Source organism: Macrobrachium rosenbergii, chromosome 7, assembly GCF_040412425.1.
Source record: "Macrobrachium rosenbergii isolate ZJJX-2024 chromosome 7, ASM4041242v1, whole genome shotgun sequence".
Taxonomy (NCBI): domain Eukaryota; kingdom Metazoa; phylum Arthropoda; class Malacostraca; order Decapoda; family Palaemonidae; genus Macrobrachium; species Macrobrachium rosenbergii.
In genome coordinates, this window is record NC_089747.1 from 7,617,501 (window position 1) to 7,641,804 (window position 24,304).

At 34.2% G+C, this 24,304-nt stretch overlaps 1 protein-coding gene across 18 annotated transcripts in view; it reads right to left on the reverse strand.

The window, feature by feature from the left end:
- The window catches only part of Mef2 (myocyte enhancer factor 2), a 790,604-nt gene that overhangs the window by 393,884 nt on the left and 372,416 nt on the right, over nucleotides 1–24,304 (reverse strand). For 4 of the 18 annotated variants that reach the window (XM_067106413.1, XM_067106411.1, XM_067106412.1 and 1 more), the window contains one exon: nucleotides 19,375–19,423. The exons of the other annotated variants lie outside the window; for them this stretch is intronic. The gene's annotated coding sequence lies outside the window, so the exon portion shown is untranslated. The remainder of the gene's footprint in view (nucleotides 1–19,374; nucleotides 19,424–24,304) is intronic. 18 annotated transcript variants of the gene reach the window in all.

A 24,304-nucleotide genomic window follows, 5' to 3' on the forward strand; every position in this document is an offset into this window, starting at 1 on the left:
GTGTGTGTGTGTAGTTTTACAACTAACCAAGGAAGGCGTAAACGACGAAAAAATAAGAGAGAACACTACAACGGTCAGTAATTGCAACTGATACACGGTTTACACGCATCCCAAAAAATACCAGCGAGGAAAACATTACGACAAGTAACTCCAGGTGTCAATAAATTCCTGACACCGTCTGGGAGGTGGAGCTGCTAATTTCATGGCATTTCCGTTGTCCACCAGTGAACCCTTCACTGCTATGGAGCAGTCTTCTGATAGAATAAAAGCAGTATGTTAATAAGCCTAGGAAATTTTGAGATATTACTATATTACCCATCTACTAGTTACATGGCCATGAACTGAAAAGTAAAAATATTTCTTTTAATTAACAAGAAATGGAGGAGTTCAACCACATGAAACACACAAAACTCTACGGACATTACATGCCATGCTTCACTATCGGTGACTTTGATACGGTGTACAACAATAACAAGCGTTATCATCTTTCTGTAGATTAAATGAAATCTACCCATTTTTAAGAAAAACCCGTTGTAAATTATAACAACTAATATACTCATAAATTATACACCACGCTATCAATTTCCCATAAATTTCAATTGACAACGTTGACAAAAGTCGACCTCAAGAACTGTGAACGACTCGAAAGTTAACAAAGAAAAATATCCATCATTTCATTGTAACTACAATGAAAAGAATTTCTGATATCCGAACTAAGCCCCGAAAAACAAACAGTGCATGAACTGAGTCAGAAAAAGAGCGTTTCCTTCACAAAGGAAATCGCAGCCCCCGAATAGGAAGGCGAGCAAAAGGCCCACACAAGCAAACACACAAACACCGATTCTTGGCGGCATATGCTGACAGCTGAAGGATATTTAATGACGGCAGCCGCCTTTGAAACTTGGATAACTAAAGTTGGTTGCCCTTGCTCGAGCCTTGATTTCGGAAGTTAGCTGCAGCGCCTGCAATTCAACTTGGGAAAGAGGACGGTAAAGCCAATTGAAAACTTCAAAACTCTCCTCCGGGGTCGAATGACAGCAAATCACGCTCGCTCCGCATTAGCGGAGGTAATGATGATCTTGTCTACACTTTGGCTAATTATGGTCTTTTGTGGAATTTTACGGAGTTTCTTATCGCTCCGGAAAATGTGAGTCATTGGAAAGGCAAGGTGGTGCAGCCACTCGGATATGAAAATTTCAAATACAGTTCAGTCATTCAACATGATATAAATTAATACAATTCAATCATTTTAAATTATATAATTTCATACAATTCAATAATTTAAAATGATGCAATTCAATACAGTTCAGTTATTTAAAATTACATAATTCAATTCAATAATTAAAACGGTATAATTCAATACAATTCAGTCATTTAAAATTATATAATCTAACACATTTCAATCATTTAAAAGTATAAAATTTAATAAAATGCAATATTTTAAAATTATAAAATTTAAGAACAAAAAAAATTTCATTTCTACAGCCGGCCACAAGCAGGAATTCGGAGTGACTTCCACATAGCACCCTTCTCTCTCTCTCTCTCTCTCTCTCTCTCTCTCTCTCTCTCTCTCTCCCTGACCCTCAACAGGAGCGAAACCGAGCGAGCATTTCCTCGAAGCCGCCGGGGGATTCAGGAAATGGTAAGAGTTGATTCTGAATCCCAGAAGAGCCTTGTCCGCCAATATCAAAAGCTAAATAGCGCCGAACATTCGGCCAACAACACGTCAAGTAGCGAGGGGCCCTGGATCTCATCGTCTATGCTCTGATGGACTTGTCTGATCAGGAAGTGTCAAAGAGTGCGTCATCGAATTCTTTTCCTTTGTCTCGATCTTATATTTTATATATATATATATATATATATATATATATATATATATATATATATATATATATATATATATATATATATATATACATTATATATATATATATATATATATATATATATATATATATATATATATATATACAGTATATAATATGTACACACATACACATATGGTGGAAATTAACATGAGAACTGTCTCACAAATACACATATATGTACATGCATATAAATTATATATATATATATATATATATATATATATATATATATATATATATATATATATATATATATATATATATATATTATATACACATATATAGAAATAAGTGAAATGTCACCATACACAAAAAAAATGGTATAAAATACACCCAAAAACATGGTATAAAAACCTCAGCATAGGAGAAAGGTTAGATTAGTGTTTTGAGATATAGTATTCACGTGCGGATAATGCATGATATTTTGCAAAGAGCAAGGAAGTCGATACCATGAAATCAAACGTAGACTGAAAATGGTACCTCAAACCCTTAAATAAGGACAATAATCGTCCACGTGAATCAGAAAATTTGTTACTGAGAGAGAGAGAGAGAGAGAGAGAGAGAGAGAGAGAGAGAGAGAGAGAGAGAGAGAGAGAGAGAGAGAGAGAGAGACTATGAGGCAGGTGCAAGACACTCTTAAGCTAGAGAGAGAGAGAGAGAGAGAGAGAGAGAGAGAGAGAGAGAGAGAGAGAGATTATGGGCAAAATATAAGTTATAAGCTAGAGAGAGACAGAGAGAGACTATAAGAGGTGCAAGATACTCTTGAGAGAGAGAGAGAGAGAGAGAGAGAGAGAGAGAGAGAGAGAGAGAGAGAGAGAGAGAGAGAGAGAGACTATGGGGCAGGTGCAAGATACTCTTAGAGAGAGAGAGAGAGAGAGAGAGAGAGAGAGAGAGAGAGAGAGAGAGAGACTATGGGCAAATATAAGTCATAAGCTAGAGAGAGAGAGAGACAGAGAGAGAGACTATGGGACAAATACAAGACATTCATAAGCTAGAGAGAGAGAGAGAGAGAGAGAGAGAGAGAGAGAGAGAGAGAGAGAGAGAGAGAGACGATGGGGCAGATGCAAGCCGAAGGTCAGGCCTGACAGGTACACAAAGGAGAATTTCTCCATCTGGGACGTCTCAGGTTATTAGGTCATCCTTCTTTTCTCGGAAATAAAGGATGAAGTCAAATTACTGGTCAAGGTAACGGAGCCTACGACCCAGAATAAAAAAACAACTAAATTTATTTTTACCTGTCGTCCCACACTCATTAACTTACAAAGCATCAACAAACAGACAGATATATACACATGTACGCAATACTACCAGCAAAATTCAGGAATGGAATGAAATGGAATATAAGATTTAGGCCACAGGCCAATCGCTGGGACCTATAAGGTCATTCATCAGTAAAAGGCAAATTGAGAGTAAAAGGTTTTGAAGGTGCAACAGGAGGAAAACCTCGCAGTTGCACTATGAAACAACCGTTAAGAGAGGGTAGAACGTAAGATGGAAGAATATGAACGGAGGTACAGTAACCACAATGGAAAGGATTGCAGCTAGGGGCGGAGGGACGCTGCAAAGAACCTTATGTAATGCCTACAGTGCACCGCGTGAAGTGCACTGACGCCACTATCCCCGTACGGGCAGCAAAATTAGGACAATTCCAGTTTATGAGGAAAAGTATTTCACAAGTTAACTACCCCACGAGACTTCGATCTGCCAATTAACATACGACCTACGGAATCGTTGTACCCATTAGAATTTAAAGTTATTTGGCATTTTTATTCTCGTCTGTTGCCTTACATCGCTCATATAACTTCCATGAATCTTCTCTAAATGCCTCCAAAGTAGAGGAATTTCAGTCTCAAAAATCTAAAAATTGTATGACACTTGGAAGGAGAGACAGCAATTTTTTGAAATTAGCAGCAATCTTAACTCAATACAAAGACAAATCTCAATACAATGACAAATCACGCCCAAACAAATACACTAAAGACTTAAAAAAAAAGAACTAAGTAGTTTTCATATTTGCATAATCTTCTTTTCCACTCGGGACGGGAAAAGAAACAGCATTATCATCAGTGTAAACGCATTATCATCAAAGTCGTGTGTTTAAGAAGCGAACTTTATTAATTGGTTTTCTGATACAAAAGAAATTTAAAAGTCGGAGGTGCCAGAAAAGTATCGCCTAATCAAAAGAAAATTCTTTTCCACTCGGGACGAGAAAAGTAAAAAGATTATCATCAGAGCAAAAAACATTATCATCAAAGCCGTGTGTTTAAGAAGCGAACTTTATTAATTGGTTTTCTGATACAAAAGAAATCTTTAAAAGTCATTGCCCTCTGAAAAGTATCGCCTAATCAAAAGAAAATTCTTTTCCACTCGGGACGAGAAAAGTAACAGCATTATCATCAGAGCAAAAACATTATCATCAAAGTCGTGTGTTTAAGAAGCAAACTTTATTCATTGGTTTTCTGATACAAAAGAAATCTTTAAAAATGATTACCCTCAGAAAAGTGTTGCCTAATTAAAAGAAAAGTTGTAGTTTTTTATTCGAATGATAGTAAAGCGAATGCAGCCAAGCTTAAGGACAAAATTCAATCTAACACTTTCGAAATGTATCTGAGAATGATGTATCACAATTCTTAAAACACAAAGCTATCAAGAAAGCATAATTCTTAAAACACAAAGCTATCAAGAAAGCATAATTCTTGAAACACAAAGCTATCAAAAAGCATAAGTCTTAAAACACAAAGCTATCAAGAAAGCATAATTCTTAAAACACAAAGCTATCAAGAAAGCATAATTCTTAAAACACAAAGCTATCAAGAAAGCATAATTCTCAAAACACAAAGCTATCAAGAAAGCACAATTCGTAAAACACAAAGCTATCAAGAAAGCATAATTCTTGAAACACAAAGCTATCAAAACCATAATTTTGAACACAAAGCTATCAAAACCATAATTTAAAACACAAAGCTATCAAAACCATAATTCTTGAAACACAAAGCTATAAAACCATAATTCTTGAAACACAAAGCTATCAAAACCATAATTTAAACACAAAGCTATCAAAAAAGTCATAATTTTGAAACAAAAGCTATCAAAACCATAATTCATTGGTTTTCACAAAGCTATCAAAACCATAATTCTTGAAACACAAAGCTACCCTCAAAAACCATAATTTTGAAACACAAAGCTAAAAAAACCATAATTTTTAAACACAAAGCTATCAAAAACATAATTCTTAAAACACAAAGCTATCAAAACCATAATTCAAAACACAAACTATAAAAACCATAATTCTTGAAACACAAAGCTATCAAAAAACCATAATTAAAACACAAAGCTATCAAAAAACCATAATTCTTGAAACACAAAGCTATCAAAAAACCATAATTCTTAAAACACAAAGCTATCAAAAAACCATAATTCTTGAAACACAAAGCTATCAAAAAACCATAATTCTTGAAACACAAAGCTATCAAAAAACCATAATTCTTAAAACACAAAGCTATCAAAAAACCATAATCCTCAAAACACTAAGCTATCAAGAAAGCATAATTCTTAAAACACAAAGCTATCCAGAAAACACATTTCTTAAATCACAAAGCTATGAAAATGACTGTGAATTTTACACAGATGTTAAAACAACTACACATCACAGAATAACCTGTCTGCAGCTGGCAAAGTAGAAGTTATCAACTCTGTCAACTCATTCACCTGTAAACCAATTTGCGTCAGAGTTCGCAAGTTCCCAGGTAATGACAGGCATAATTTACCCGAAATGAACGGGATTCCTCATCCGAGATAAAAAAAAAAACACACACACACACACACACACAAACTATCGAATTTATTTACGCATTTACCACAGCCGACAAAAACAAACAAGTAAAAAATGCGCGAAGTCCATCGGAAATAGATCTATCTTTCGGTGGCCTCGGTACAATGCTGTATGAGCCGCGACCCAAGAAACTTTAACCTCCGCCCTGTGGTGGTGGCCTGGCCTATATCGTTGCCAGACGCACGATTATGGCTAACTTTAACCTTAAATAAAATAAAAACTACTGAAGCAAGAGGGCTACAATTTGGTACGTTTGATGACTGGAGGGTGGATGATCAACATATCAATTTGCAGCCCTCTAGCCGCAGTAGTTTTTAAGATCTGAGGGCGGACAGAAAAGTGCGGACGGACAGACAAAGCTGGCACAATAGTTTTCTTTTCAGAAAACTAAAACAACTTCACCATGATGATAATGTGTTAAAAGATGTTCAGTTTTCTATCGTTATATGCTAGGATGAAATATCAAGCCTACTTCTCACTTTCTCCAAATGTTTTGCAATGGAAGCATATTTTTTCCGTCTGGATAGCGTAGTGGGTTAGCGGTCGGGAGATGGTAACTTATTTATTCATTTCCTGCGGGATTTCACCATGTTTCTTAACGTAAAGGACATAAGACGAAAATCTGAGAATCTAAGCATTCAGGAGATTATTGTGGACAGTGTGTTATGTATATGTAAATATATATGTATGTATTTTATATATACTGTATATATACATACATACATATATATATGTGTGTGTATTTATATTATATATATATATATATATATATATATATATATATATATATATATATATATATATATATATATACTATTTATATGTATATATACAATAATACACTCATAATTTCATCTACGTTACTTACTGACATCAATGTTGACATACTTACGTTTTTTGTCTGTCTACATAATTCACCTCATTTACATCACCTCCAGTCTCTCTAACGCCCATGAGAATTAAACCAGCAATGACAAGCTAAGCCTACCCTCGGATGATATGCAAACGACGCATCAAAGATATTCAAATATTCCCTACAGAAATCCAGCCTTCGATTGATGTCTGAGCTTCAAGTCTGTTCAGCGGAATCGAATGTTATTAAGCCCGTGAACTGAAGGCGAAATCATCGGAGGGACCAACCACAACACTTCGAACTCACTTCCCCAAGTTGAGAGAGAGAGAGAGAGAGAGAGAGAGAGAGAGAGAGAGAGAGAGTTCGACGGCACTTTTGACGAGGTTGTCCGTGGATAGCTCGCTGTGACGTGAATTCGGTCTCTCGGTCAAGTCTTAAAAAAATATATAATAAAACAAAACTGGAAGGCTCGCTGTGTCGTTCGTGAATTACGTCTCTCGGCGACGTCTTAAAAAATAAAATAAAAAAACTGGAAGGCTCGCTGTGACGCGAATTACATCTCTCGGCGGTGCAATAAAAAAAAAAAGCACACACGCACACGGTAGCTCGCTATGACGCGAATTACATCTCTCGGCGATGCAATAAAAAAAAAAAAACATGGAAAGCTCGCTGTGCTGTGAATTACATCTCTCGGCGACGTCTTAAAAAAAAGACACACACACACAAACACACATGAAAAGCTCACCATGACGTGAATCACATCTCTCGGCGACGCCTAAAAAAAAAACTTGACGTCAACTTCGCTCGCAACGAAGTTGACACAAACTTCTGCGAGAAAAAAAAATCTGCCAAGGTCTTCGTTAGCATCAATCGGATCACTTCTTTTGAGACTCTCTCTCTCTCTCTCTCTCTCTCTCTCTCTCTCTCTCTCTCTCTCTCGCCAATCAGTGATCGTTTGCTCAAGAGACTGACTGCCTGGGAAAGCGTGCGACCGGCCTTGAGCCTTCGCTTCATAACAAATGTGAACTTGACATTGCTGGGAAAGATTCTAGAAGGAAATACGAAATCTTGTCCTTACGAATACGCGAAGCGAAATACAATCTTGCCATTCACGCTGGAACGAACGTAATCTCCATCTTTCACGCGGGCAGAAAGCCGAGCTTCCGGTATGAGGAAGAAAAGAGAAAGGATGATGGAGCTATGAACCACGATTGTGTTTTATATAATATTCAACTTTCTAAAATTTGCAGTTTATGAAAGAATAAAAGAATAATTACTAATATATATATATATATATATATATATATATATATATATATATATATATATATATATAACGTATATGTATATATATATATATATATATACATACATATATATATGTTAGAGTTAAGACTTGAGACTTTAAAGTTTTTGGTATTGAAGTTGGGACTGTATAATGAAAGTCAGAAGTTTTCATATAAGAATCTATATTTTTATTCATGGGATTATTGTGGAAGTAAAAAAATCTATATAAACATTATATATATATATATATATATATATATATATATATATATATATATATATATATATATATATACATATATATATATATTTTTTTTTTTACTTCCACAATGGTCCCATGGATCAAAAATATAGATTCTTATACGAAAAACTTCCGACTTTCATAATACAGTCAACTTCAGCACCCAAAAACTTTAAAGCCTAAAGTCTTGGCACCAACTTTTATTTTCATGTGAAAATCACATACATGCTGTAAGTGTAAATACACGTGACATATGTGAGCGTTTATCTCCTCGAATTCTGTTCAGTTTTGGCTCACAAACTTTTTTAGTCTTTCTTTGCCAAACTAACCTAGTTTTCACCGGTGTCTACCTGTGTGTGTGCGTGCGTGTTTGTGCGCGTCAGCGGATATCTCAAGAACGGTTGAACAGGACTGCATGAGCACTCGATGGATACACTTATCAAATGGCCTGCTTTAGATAATGAAATTCCAACAGTGACACCCGGAGTCTTTTTTCAATACTCATAAATACAATGAACAAAATAAGGCCGACTTAAAATAAATAACATAATACCCACTACTCCCAACCTTCTCACTGATTACGGAAAGCTAAAAACACAAAACATCCACAATCTTTGCAAACTTGAAACCAAGTCATCAATAACGTGTTTTGCAACAAAACGTTAAGATTATAGATAGCAATTACTGTCAAACATTCCTGCAGTGCTTGGCATTACCGCAAAGTCGGGGTAGAACGACTGGGAATTTATTTCCATTTAGTAAAATATTTCGATAAACTTGAATGTGGAACATAAAATCGAGGGGGTAAGACATCAAGACATATTAGCCATGCATGTCATATTTACCTAAAACGAAATTGTCTTCAAATATATGACGCGCAACGCCAGATATAGTAAACGTTCAAATTTTCAATTTCCTGTTTCACTAAAGACCTTAATTTGAAACCAGGAAACGACATGTAGAAACATTCTTTCCTCTATATCACTACATCTGTGTGTAAGCCAGTAACACTTAATACTAAAACCTCCTTATTTAACTAGGTAAAAAATCCCAATCTCAATGAAGCTTTTTATTACTCAATAAATATGGAAAACTGCAACATTACACATACACTGTAATTTTTTCAAAGCATAAATGAAAGAGATTCCTTGGTTTACGCGCAAAGGAAGGTTTGAATGGAATATAGAGTTTAGGCCAGAGGCCAAGCACTGGGACCTATGAGGTCATTCAGCGCTGGAAAGGAAATTGAGAATAGGTACTTTTGAAAGGTGTAACAGGAGGAAAACCTCACAGCCGCACTATGATATAATTGTTAAGAGAGGGTGGATAGCAAGATGGAAGAAAGAGAATATGAACGGAGGTAGAGTAAAAGGAATAAAAGGGATTGCAGCTACGAGCCGAAGGGACGCTGCAAAGAACCTTTAGTAACGCCAACAGTGCACCGGGTGAGGTGCACTGACGGCGTTATCCCCCTTCGGAGCAAAGGTAGGTTGGGCAATGTAGTAAGTGCAAATCATGAATGGAAATTCCGACAGGCCTCACGAAAACATAAATGGGGATTGCCAATACGACCCCGAAAAACTGCACAGTACCCTTTTATCTAAGCGACTGGCTTAGCCAAAGGCAGGTCAGAATCCTGGATGCCTCTAAACATGACCTGCTGCCGTAAAGTTTTATTTCTGAAATTTTTTTTTATTTGCCATCTTGATAATTTACTATTTCTGTTTTGGTCATTCTTTTTTCTTTGTACTCTATTATTTTTAATCATTATTTTTGTTAATTCAATTTTAATATCTAAAAAAAATTATCATATTTATTCTTTAATTTTTATTTTCATTACTTTATCTTTATTTCTATTACTTTATTTTTATACTTATTAACTTTTCTTGTTACTTCTATCATCATTTATTTTTTTCTTTTTTTAATTTTTGTTATCTTGTCTATTTTCGTCTTTCAGTCGCTTTGTACTCTCTTTTTTTAATCCCTATTTTTGTTAATTTAATTTTAATTTCTAAAAAATATATGTATTCTTCAATTCTTTTTTTCATTACTTTATCTTCATTTCTATTACTTTATTTTTATTTCCATTATCTCTCACTTTTACTTCTATTGTCATTTATTTTTATTTTTTCATTTTTGTTATTTTGTCTATTTTCGTCTTTCAGTCAGGTGACGAAACCCAACCACACGTGCCTTGGAAAATCCAACCCGAAGCCCATTACCCGTAATGCCAATAATTCGCGACACGTCTGAACCAATTACCCAAGCAAGTATTCCACAGCGACCTTCATTCCCTATTCAGTGACCTCCGGCGAGGTCACAGCTTCAGAACGCCGCCAAAAGAGGGAAGGGTCACACAGCGTAGATCCCGGGGTCACACTCCAGCGTTTGGCCGAGACGTGTGATGATGAACAAGTTGATTTATATAAGCGAAACAAAAGAAGAGTGGAAGATGGACTGTGAAGGAGGATGTTATAGATGATGAGTTTGAGGGGGAAGTGGGGGAAGGAAGGAGAAAGGAGGAGGAGTGAGGGAAGGGGAGGAGCGAGGAAGAGGGGGAAGGGAAGGGGGAGAAGGGGGAAGGGGAAGGGGTGGGAGTAAGAGGAAGGGAAGGAGAAGGGGGAACGGGGCGAGGAGGGGGAAGGAAGAGGAAGGGAGAAGGGAAAGGGGGGGATGAGGAAGGGGACGGGAAGGTGAAGGGAGAAGGGGACGGAAGGAGGAGGGGACGGGGGAGGAAGGAAGGGGCGAGGAAGGGAAAGGACGAGGAAGGGGACGAAGGAGAGGGGAAGGGCGAGGAAGAGAGGGAAAGGAAAGGAGTGAGGAAGGGGACGGGAAGGGAAGGGGAGGAGAAGGGGACGAGAAGGGAGGGGGTTAGGAAGAGAGGAAGGGGAAAGGGCGAGGAAGAGGAAAGGAAGGGAAGGGGCGAGGAGGAGGAGGAGAGGGAAGGGGGAGGGGAGGGAGGGAGGAAGGGGTGTCAGGAGACATAACCAAATGTAATGAAAGACTACCAGAGGGCAATACCCTCCCTATACCCCAAACAGGATATTCGACCTATTTCATCCCTTTAGTCAAACCGGTTCAAACTCCACAATGAGAAGGGCAGAAGTCAGTACACTAAGGTTACGGGTCACTGCAAGACTTGAATGCTTGTTGCTACACTGGGACACTTCTCTCTCTCTCTCTCTCTCTCTCTCTCTCTCTCTCTCTCTCTCTCTGGACTTCAACCAGAGCAAAGATTTTCAGCTCTGCTGTATATATGACAAGAGATATGAAAGACATGGAAGCATTTCAAATGGATTCAAAAGTACAGTGCTTACATTATCCAAAATTATCTATAAATGTATATGAATACATTTGTAGATCATTTACACAAATTCCCTATGAAGCACATAGTAGCTGTAATAAACTTAATCAATCATTCACGAAAATTAAGCCTCAATTACCAACTTCAAAAGCAAAACAGCAGTTTATAACGAAATCAGTTTACCGGTAATGATCCAACTGAATATTTTAATGGGATTCTTCATCCGATAACTAATGCATCCAGGCAGAGAATAATTGACAGAGTATGTTGCAACTGAGTGTCATGCCATATTCATCAAGGACGAGGCGGAGTTGCTCTTCGATGTTAAAATATTTTCGCGCATGAAATTTTACGCCATTAAGAATTGAATTCACTTTAAATTCGTGTAGTACTGAAGTGCGCAAAGGCGCGAGCGTAAAAGGCTGCAAAAAATGAGCAAGAGCCCGTGCTGGACCAAGGCCAGTTCAGACTAACACCGTGGAGAAGCTTTTTCCTTGGCGGATTACAAACTAAAATTATTTCTTCTAAATATTAAACAAATTTATTCTACGAAAATTACATATTCCAAGGATTAAGTTTCTAGACGTGAGGATCATTTCCATTGGAGGGTAAAATATGTTAATACAAACATTGCCATTCTGACTATATTAATGGCGAAATATTCTGTATTCTCCATGTTCCTTACAGCTTCTAGAATCCTACAGGCATATTAGGCCTACTCTCGTGCACATCTGCAGTTGACTGAGGGAAGGATGTGTGTGTGTGTGTGTGTGTGTGTGTGTGTGTGTGTGTGTGTGTGTGTGTGTGTGTGTGTGTGTGTGTATGGTTGGGGGGGGCAGTAGTGTAACCCTAAATTGATGACAGTGGTCCGGACAGGCACCGAGGGTCGCTTATCTTTAGTTACTGAGGTCAGGAGTCAAAGTTACTGGATAGGTCAGGACGCTTTAGTTAAGTTAGGTTACATCAATATTATGACCAGATAGATAAGCGCACCGATTTGTTTCTAAACTAGACTGAAATTATTTTACTCCATTTTTTTTAATCAGCTTCCATTTCGTTATTCCCAGCAACCTTCACTACAACCATTACATGAACTTTATCTTCTGTCCTTCAATATTACCTAATAAATCATCCAAATTCTCTTGGGAATATTTAAATGTCAGTGTTAATATATATATATATATATATATATATATATATATATATATATATATATATATATATATATATATATATATATATATATATACATACATACATACATACATATATATATATATATATACATACATATATATACATATATATATATATATATATATATATATATATATATATATATATATATATATATATATATATATATATATATATAGTATTAACACGTGCATGAATGAAATGAATCTGTATTAAAATTCCAACGGAAATAGGGCTTCATATAATAAACAACTCAAAGTAAAATTAGTAATACTGAACACTTTGGCATATGGGGAACATTCTATTCATTAACGTTAGTAATTCATGAGCAGAGATGAAATACATAAAGGACCTTGCGCCTTCTTGCAACCAACTTTTCACGTAATATTCACTGATCGAAATAAATATTTTCGAAAAAAAAAAATTAAATAGATTTTAGAGCCTTGTAACAATTCAGTAATTACATAAACAAAAACAACAGCCCAGGAATGATTCATTTGTTGGTTTGTAAACAGCGTCAAAAATATACAAACCGTCGACAGCGAAAATAAATATGGAATAAAAAAAATACAACCGTCGACAGCAAAAATAAATATGGACTAAAAAATACAACCGTCGACAGCGGAAATAAATATGGAATAAAAAAATACAACCGTCGACAGTGAAAATAAATATGGAATAAAAAAAATACAACCGTCGACAGCGGAAATATATATGGATTAAAAAAATACAACCGTCGACAGCGGAAATAAATATGGAATAAAAAATACAACCGTCGACAGTGAAAATAAATATGAATAAAATACAACCGTCGACAGCGGAAATATATATGGATTTAAAAATACAACCGTCGACAAAGGAAATAAATATGGTATAAAAAAATACAACCGTCGACAGTGAAAATAAATATGGAATAAAAAAAATACAACCGTCGACAGCGGAAATATATATGGATTAAAAAAATACAACCGTCGACAGCGGAAATAAATATGGAATAAAAAAATACAACCGTCGACAGCGGAAATAAATATGGAGTAAAAAAATACAACCGTCGACAGCGGAAATAAATATGGAATAAAAAAATACAACCGTCGACAGCGGAAATAAATATGGAGTAAAAAAATACAACCGTCGACAGCGGAATTATGGAATAAAAAATACAACCGTCGACAGCGGAAATAAATATGGAATAAAAAAATACAACCATCGTCAGCGGAAATAAATATGGAATAAAAAAATACTATTTTAAAAAATTCACCTTTTGGTTTATTATTGTTTCAAATAGCAAGAACAAAACGAAAAACGCTAATAAACTTTTGCTATCAGCTGTTATTTTTAAAATACAGTCAAGCAGTTCAGATAAGAGTATTGCATTACAGTTACCCATATGATTAACGATCGACAGTATACGATCGGCTATAATAATGTTAATCTTGTGAATCCCTTGCGACCACATATCTAATTCGCCTATTTAAGGCAACGTAAGTTAAACTGTTTCAGTATTCTATTCTGGAATCTCATTACTCAGTGATGAATGAACTGAACTGCAGGTTATTCTGATTTTGTTTCTTTCTGTTGATAATCTGCTTGCATATATAATGGGTAAGGACTTATCACCAAAATACAGAATATATATGTATGTACGTTTGTATACACATACATATTTATACACATTATATATATATATATATATATATATATATATATATATATATATATGTATATATATATACATACTGTGTATATAGGCTATATATATACACACACACACACACCAGGTGCCAACAACTCACACCAGCAACAATAAGCTGGAAACAATATCAGCAGCTCCAACAGGTGAAGAGGAGACAGGAACAACGAGAGAGAGAGAGAGAGAGAGAGAGAGAGAGAGAGAGAGCTAGCCCTTGAAATTCGACAAATTCTGTAAACCTGATCGAATGGCTGGCGTTCGTCGTCAGCAGACGGTACAAATAAAGAAAAAAAAAAATCTGGATATCGCAGGAATCTCAAGTCTCTCTCTCTCTCTCTCTCTCTCTCTCTTCTTCTTCTTTCTTCTTCTTCTTGAACGAGTCTCGTCTACATTTCTAGTCGAATCTCTCGCGAGAAAATAAAGGAAAAAAAATTGAACTGACATCGCGTTGTGTGAGCATTTCCCCTCGGAAAAGGGGAAAACGAAGCATGCTACCTACCAATGCTTCCCTCAGGTTGCTTCTAAATGAATGTCAGAGCGAAAGAGATTAACCAATTAAAATAAGAGAGAGCAATGTCAGTTAATTGCTATTGGTTGGAATTCGATTACTGAAGTTAACACGACAACAAGATCTGCTTATTTCAAAAAATCAAAACAAAAAAACAAAAAAACAAATAAATACAAAGAAATAGGAAGCCGACACAGACAATACCAAAGGCGTCTGAAGGGGGGAAGGGGGAGGGAGGAAGAAGAGGGGAAGGGGTAGAGAAAAAGAGGGAGCAGATAGCAGAGGGAAAACACGACGAAGGGAGGAGGGAGGGGGAAGAGGGAGAGGAATAGGAGGGGAAGTTACCGATTCTTAATGACGTCATCACAGCCATGGCAACGGTTAAGCGTCGTTCTCTTCCCCCTCCCCCTTTTCCCCCTCCGCCCACCCCCTCCCCCTTGTCAAGAGTTTCACCTCCCCGTTCGTTCACCAATATACCATAAAACACCTCCAGCCATGAATACGATTTCGCTAAGTGTAATTTCCTGACGAGTGACCAACCATTAAGTGCTTCTCAGTTGGTTCCAGTGAGGCTGGATGTCATTTGCTCGTGACGATAAAATAAAAAAAATAATAAAAAATAATAAAAAATAAATATAAAAAATAAAAAAAGAAGGAAAACAAAATGATACACGAAAGGATTCACACTTCCTGCATATCAGTTGAGACTGGTGTTTAATTAACTTGTTTTTTTTAGGTTTATGCTACTGACCTTGATATGACATAATAATAATATGAATGATGAGGCTATCATCTATATATATATATATATATATATATATATATATATATATATATATATATATATATATATATATATATATATATATATATATATATATATATATATATATATATATATATATATATATATATATATATATATATATATATATATATATATATATATATACACACACACATATTCGAGACTTAAACTACATTTCATATTTTGTAATTTTATATCATGTAACGACTTACAATGATAGTAATGTTCAGACGATAATGATTATAAGAAACTGCATAAGTCAATGCTATTCTGAAGACAATCTCTGCTTATCTATTATGATTCCAGTCATCACTAAATATGATTTAAAATTCAGGATTATAAACCTAACATGCAACAGGTTACCTCTGCACAAACTGAACAAAAACAAACCAAATTGCAAATATGAATGATCTGCATAACTCCTTCATTAGTATGGAAGGGAAATGATCAGTATGAACAAAAAAATATGATTAAAATCATTACAAAATGAAAACGTATCATAACCAATTTCGATTCTTTTTCATTGTACTGAAGCGTCAAAATGACTTTGATACGCGTGTCAGAATAAAATAAAATAAAAAAATAACAAAATATATAGTGTTTGTGGGTGCGTGGGCGTCAGAGAGAGAGAGAGAGAGAGAGAGAGAGAGAGAGAGAGAGAGAGAGAGAGAGAGAGAGAGAGAGAGAGAATGCTCTTTTTGCCGACACTGAGTATGCTTCGGTTTTTTTCTGCCGTTTCTTACGAAGAGAATTATCTCCAGCTTTCTTAAAACACACAAACAAATATATCTTATGATATATTCAACATGATATATTCAAAGGAATAATGGGTTTACCATACAGCTGATTATAAGCTATTAACTGGTGACAGTGACCAATGACGTCGCTTTCATTTCCAGCTGGTCTTTGGGTAAAGCTATTGAAAAACTATTCAAAAACAAATAATGGATATTAGTAATTAGCAACACTGGTTGCGGTTGCAGTCATTACGTTTACTCTACGCAACACGGTAAGTGCATCATCAAAGTCAAATTGAAGAATATGACTGAAATACACCATATACAAAATCACGCCAGTTATACACAATCACTATTTATGTGTATATACTTAATTTTTTAACTTTATAACGTATAAAAACGTTGTATGTGAGTGTATATGTGTGTGTGTATATATATATATATATATATATATATATATATATATATATATATATATATATATATATATATATATACACACATACATACATATTACATATATATATATATATATATATATATATATATATATATATTATGTGTGTGTGAAACTTTTTATGAGTTAAAACACTAAACCTTTTATAATCGGTTAACAAAAATACCCCCAAATTTAAGCGCACTCATCCTGGCCAAGATTCCATCTAAGCTATTCCCATCCCATTCATGATTTTTAAAAACGTACAAGCTCACGGTATCGGTATAAAATGTTATAAAATACTCAAATTAAGACTTCAGGTGTCAAATTAAGTCTTCCTGAAGCTTCTCAACCATCAAAAAAAATTAAATTAAATAAAAAAATTAAAAATTTAGAAAGAAAATTAAGACTTCCCGTGTCAAATTAAGTCTTCCTGAAGCTTCTCAACCATCAAAATAAAATAAAAATAAAAAAATTTAAAAAGAACATTAAGGCTTCCCGTGTCTAATTAAGTCTTCCTGAAGCTTCTCAACCATCAAAAAAAAATTTAAAAAACAAAAAATTTTGAAAGAAAATTAAGACTTCCCGTGCCAAATTAAGTCTTCCTGAAGCTTCTCAACCATCAAAAAAATATAAAAAAACAAAAAATTTAGAAAGAAAATTAAGACCACGTGTCAAATTAAGTCCTCCTGAAGCCTCTCCACCATAAAAAAGTAAAAAAAAAATAAAAAAAAAATTGAAAGAAAATTAAGACTTCCCGTGTCGAATTAAGGTTTTCATGAAGCTTCTCAACCATCAAAAAAGAATAAAAAAAAAAACTTTAGAAAGAAATTAAGACTTCCAATATCAAAGAGAATGTCAAATTACGGTTCCTGAAGCTTCAACCCATCAAAAGAATAAAAAATAAAAACTTTAGAAAGAAAATTAAGACTTCCCGTGTCAAATTACGTCTTCCTGAAGCTTCTCAACCATCAAAAAAGAATAAAAAATAAAAAAATCTACAAAGAAAAAGATACCAAGCTATGCCGGATCACGTCCGCCACTCTGAAATTCAAAATCGATATGTACACAGACGTTCCCTCCCGCAGGTTCAAACGAGGGTTCACATGAAGGTCAACTTTCATCAAGTTGGAAGTCATACCATAAGTAGCTTTAGCATACTGAAACCTCCAATAAATGACTCATCACATTTCTGGAGAGCTTTCTTGACTAACTAGAGACTCGAGAAATTTTTGGAAGACTTTCTAAACTAACAAGACACACATTCAATTTTTGGAGGACCTTACTTTCTGGTCGACCTTATTGCGTAAAAAGACTCTCAAAATATTTTGGAGGGCTTTATAAACTAACAAGACACTCAATGAACTTTTGGAGGTCTTTGTACATTAAAAGAGGAAACTAAGAAATTTTTGGAGGGCTTTGTACACTAACAAGACACTCAGTAACTTTTGGAGGGCTTTGTACACTAAAAAGAAACTAAGAAATTTTTGGAGAGCTTTGAACACTAAAAAGAAACTCTAAGAAATTTTTGGAGGGCTTCGTACACTAACAAGACTCTCAATAACTTTTGGAGGGCTTTGTACACTAACAAGAAACTCAATAAACTTTTGGAGGGCTTTGTACATTAACAAGAAACTCTAAGAAATTTTGGAGGGCTTTGTACCCTAACAAAGAGACTCATGAAATTTTTAGAAGATTTTTATAAACCGGCAAGAGGCTCAGAAAATTTTTGGAGGGCTTAATAAACTAACATGACTAAAGAATCTTTGGAAGACTTATTAACTAACAAGAGACTCGAGAAATTTTGGGGGATCTTATTCACAAAAGACTTTGGAAATTTTTGGAGGACTTTATAAAGTAACAAGAGACTAAAGAAATTATTGGACGGCTTTCTAAACTAACACGAGAGTCAAAAAAATTTTTGAAAGACTTCTATAACAAGAGACTCAACATTTTTGAATGGACTTTTATAACTAACAAGAGACTCTGGAAATTTTTGGAGGACTTTGTAAAGTAACAAGAGACCAATGAAACGATTCTTGCAACTTGCTTAATGAAACGAGAAAAAAGTATTTGCACATATCTCAGCCCCATAAGTTAAAATTACTCAGCTCCTCTTAATGCATTTACACTCATTTGTTATAACCTTCTCTCTGTTGTCACTTTTCATATATGAACGTCTATGCAGTGGAAGCTCACCTGGCAACTGACTGACTGTGGAAGCCCACCTGGCAACTGACTGACAGTGGAAGCTTATCTGGCAACTGACTGACTGTGGAAGCTCATCTGGCAACTGAGTGTGGAAGCTCACCTGGCAACTGACTGACTGTGGAAGCCCACCTGGCAACTGGCTGACTGTGGAAGCTCACCTGGCAACTGGCTGACTGTGGAAGCTCACCTGGCAACTGACTGACTGTGGAAGCTCACCTGGCAACTGACTGACTGTGGAAGCCCACCTGGCAACTGACTGACTGTGGAAGCCTTTTCTATAAGAATGCTAGCACTTCCTGAATATTAATTAAGACAATACAAATTCATTCACCTTTTGCAAGCAAGTAACCTACAAGAAACTCTTAACTAAAGAAAAAGGCAAAAATGTTTGGTCAACTATACCTTAGCAGAGCAAAGGAGTAGCTTGTATCTTGGACGAGGAACCACCAACCTGAGAATGGAAGAGTATAGTTAGCAAAACGGTCAGTATTCAAAACATAATGCAACACATGTATTTATTCGTGTACAAATGCGTCTATTGAATACTAAAAATCAATGGAAAAATACTATGTTGACACAGCTGGTAGACAAAGATACCCATTATTCTATTTATTTTCATTCTTATTTCAGTTTACATGAAATTCTTTTTAGTTGCATGCTCAATGTTAACAGAAGCACGTTAAAATTCATTTTCAATTCGGTGCTATAAAGAATTTTCTTCAGCATTTTTAAAGCAATCTCATTTTAATGTCATTATCGGTAAGTTGTCTAAACATTTTTGTATTTGAAAAAATTATATATATAAATGTATATGAGAGAGAGAGAGAGAGAGAGAGAGAGAGAGAGAGAGAGAGAGAGAGAGAGAGAGAGAGAGAGAGTGAGTGAGTTTGCACTTATCATTTTCAATAGAGAAGCGATACTTGAGGGGATTTTTCTTTTCCAGGTGACGCAAACAGGATGAAGAAAATGAAAATGAAAGAAAGATGATATTTCCCGAGGGAATTTGCAGAATAAGATAAGCAGGAGAAAACGAGCAATACTTTGAATATTTCTGCAAACTCTATCACATCAGTGATTTGGTGAGAAATTATTATTATTATTATTATTATTATTATTATTATTATTATTATTATTATTATTATTATTATTATTATTATTATTATTATTATTATGATTAGTGATTTGGTGAGAAATTATTATTATTATTATTATTATTATTATTATTATTAGTGATTTGGTGAGAAATTATTATTATTATTATTATTATTATTATTATTATTATTATTATTATTATTATTATTATTATTATTATTATTAAAATCACTTGTACGTGATTCCAAAATGGATAAAAAGCCCACAGTACGATTTTTTCCAAAATATGACATTTTCAATAATCACTGTCATAAATTTCATTACTTACAAGGACTTGAAAAGTGAATAAAAAAAGTATATTTATAAATCTCATACCACTATCCTTATTAAATATGATCACTTGTACATGATTCTAAAATGGATAAAAAGCCCACGTAATATTTCTATAAATATATTTACAATTATTATAACTATTTTATTATCATTATTACATGCTACCAATCTCATGGACTTCAAAATGAATGAACAGTATATTCATAAATATGTCATATCACTTTCATTAAATACGATACTGTACACGTGATTCCGAAGTTGATAAAAATCTCACGGTATTATAGACTATTTTCTCGTTACAGTCAGTAATGCCATTACATACGTAAACGGGATTATTTTTTTATATTTTATAAGTCACTAAGTCACCACTTCACAAGGGAAACGTAAAAAAAAATAAATTTATCACTTATTTGCAAAAGTATAAAGCACAAACAACAGATTACCTTAATAAAAAAATAAAATTATCATTTATTTGCAAAAGTATAAAGCATAAACAACAGATTATCTTAATCAAAAAATAAAATTATCACTTATTTGCAAAAGTATAAAGCATCAAACAACAGATTATCTTAATAAAAAAAATCAAATTATCACTTATTTGCAAAAGTATAAAGCATAAACAACACAGATTATCTTAATCAAATCAAAATAATTCTGAAGATGTATGAACAAGGCCGTTCCAATAACTCGGCCTAACTCAGATGCGGGAAATATAATATTAATTAGGTTAAAGAAGGAAGGCGAGGTTTTGGGGAGTTACCCATAAGAATTCAGGCACTGAAGTCGCGTTTTCTTTCTCCTCAATAATACAACAGAAGACGTTAGGAAAATGTTCACGAGGGGCACTGACACCTTTTCTTTACGAGTAATCGGTTTATTCTTCGTGCAAAGGCAATTTTGTAAGTAGCGGACATTTTATACCTCTATTCTTTAGCACAAAAGTATGGTAAAGCAGCGCACATTTTATACCTCTATTTTTAAGCACAAAAGTATGGTAAAGTATCATTAGGTAAAATTCTGATATAACTGTTAATATCAGCTAATAATGATTTCGAGACAAGGGCAGCTCATAATCTGACAATAAACAAAAACAATTAAACAAATAAGCAAATAAATAAATAAATATACACACACATATACATATCTATTTATATATATATATAATATATAGTATATGTATATGCATATATATAAAACTGCATTTATGGACAGACGATGCAAATTTTAAACAATCATAAGTTCAATATATATATATATATATATATATATATATATATATATATATATATATATATATATATATATATACACTGCATTTATGGATAGACGATGCAAATATTAAATAATCACAAAGTTCAATATGCAGCTAAGATTTCCAAATACAATTACCTCATTTTTCATACACAACATATGAGTACCCGTACACAACATTATGTATAATGAAGTACAATTAGAGATCAAATTTTACTGCACTTTGGCTGTGGTCGTGCATTTTCGTGCAGGCATGCAAAAATGCAAGACGTATACTAATGTATTAAAATTCTTAAAAGTCAATTACCAGTTACAAAAATGTTTTAACACAAACTTTCTATACAAAGGGTTACAATATGACTCTAATCAATGCAGTACTATATGTATTTCCTAATTATTTCTGAATGGACCGCAATTATATATAAACAATAGTTTATATATTTGAATTAAACATTTACAAAACAGAAAAAAAAATTGTAAGAGGCAAAATAAGACCGAAAAACTGAAATTAAATTATTCCAGTTTGATCTTGTTATTTTGCACGTCACGTTTTTATTTTGTAATTAAAAAATAAAAAATAAACCTAAAGTATTTCCATATTTAATGGAATATAGTGTTTAGGCCAAAGGCCAAGCGCTGGGACCTAAGAGGTCATTCATATATTTAACGTCAGTCCTTCCAGAAATAACAACCATATACAGCACACCTTCGGCACATTGTAGAAACACCCAATCTAAAATCAATGAACGATATAGGTTTGTCTTCACCTCTCACACGAATTGATCTATTTCAGTGCAAAAAAAAAAAAAAAAAAAAAAAAAAGTATTCACCGTTCACACAAAAACAAGACGTTCCACATTAACTGCTAATTAAACCATCTGCAAAAAAAAATCTAGTTTACACAATTATAAAAGCAGATTCAAACAGAAGCACTGTGCACTTACAGTAAGTAAACGGTCTGGAAAAATATAAAAACCTCCTTGAAAAGCTGGAGAAAAATTTCAGTAACATAAAAAATAATCGAAACTGTGTATGTGAATAACCCATCTCAAAATAATTCTCAAGACCAAACTCAAAATACACAGATGATTTTAATAATAGACCGAACCTTCAAACAGTGTGTAACAACACCTGAGCAACTCACCTGAGCTATCGAACAGCCAGCCAGCCAATAATGAGACGGCAGTAGCCCATTTAAAAACAACCACTCGTGGTATGGCCATAGACAACAACAAGAAGAAGAAAAACAACGACAACAATAATGTCTCCTAAACATTGTCCCGGTTATACAATAGGGGATTCCGTAGTCGCTGAGCCGCCCGTGGAGTTCTCCAGCTTATCTTTGGGCGTGCACGCCCATTCGGTTATTGTCGTCCGTTCCGCCCACGCGACTACCGCCTGTCAAGCTTTTGTTGTCCCTCTGTTGGGTTTTCTTGTTATTCTTTAATGATATAAGGTGGATTTTAAAAAATACGAATAGCTTGTTGAACACAATAACGATAATGGTGGACTGCAACTTCCAAAATTTAATTATGTAACAATGAGAGAGGCGAGTTACCTTGCATTTTTCCGATAAATGAGTGAATAAACAAATAAATACAGTCAGCATATCAGAAAAATAATAAAAAAAAAATACATGACTTCGTCCAACCCTGCTAATTGTTATTTAACTGCTTTGACATATGGTTAAATTGAAGATGTTTCATTTATTCACACAGGCATTATAGTGTGTGCGTATGGATGTATGTATGCATGTATATACATACATATATATACCTATGCGTATATATACAGATATATATAAATTATATATATATAAATTTATGTATATGTATATATACAATATAATATAATATATATATATATATATATATATATATATATATATATATATATATATATATATATATATTTATATATATAATAATAATTTATGGCCTTGAAAAAGTGTTCAAAATTACGATTTGTCACTTCAGTGGTTATACCAATATGTACCACCTATGATTCAGGAATAAATGATCATCTCAACTATTTACTATCTCCAAAGATATAGCATATATTTCAAAGATGGAATCACCTATAATTTTCAAATATCTTTAACAACTATACTCAGCAGAACTGTTATCTGATTCATATTCTACTTACAGGTGGATATGATATACTTCGACAAGAATTTTTTTTTTTTTGGCGTTTATGGGAATGTCAGACTTTCGCAGGTATATACTACTACACATTTTTGGGAGTATGTACATTTATACATACAAGCATGCACCCTTGCTAACAAGGGCTATTTCCTGATGCAAGAGGAATACTAATCGTAATTTCTTCTCCACATTAATAAATTCAACATTTTTTTTAAGTCCTACACAAAATAAATTTATTGTTAATGCACAGCCAATGCCTTTAAAACATACGTACAAATGATAACATAAATAATCATTATCCATTCAATAACCATCGTCATACATATAGCAACCCCCCTTCACAACAACCATCCTCTACCCAACCTACAAAAAATAACTAACTGTTTTGGTTAGGCCTTGTACATACTACTTTGGTGAACAATAACGAAGGAACCCGTCTTTACAAAGCAAATCGAGCGACGCATCTCCTCCATTCGGCATGACGTCACAGCCGAAACCAACCGAAAAACATT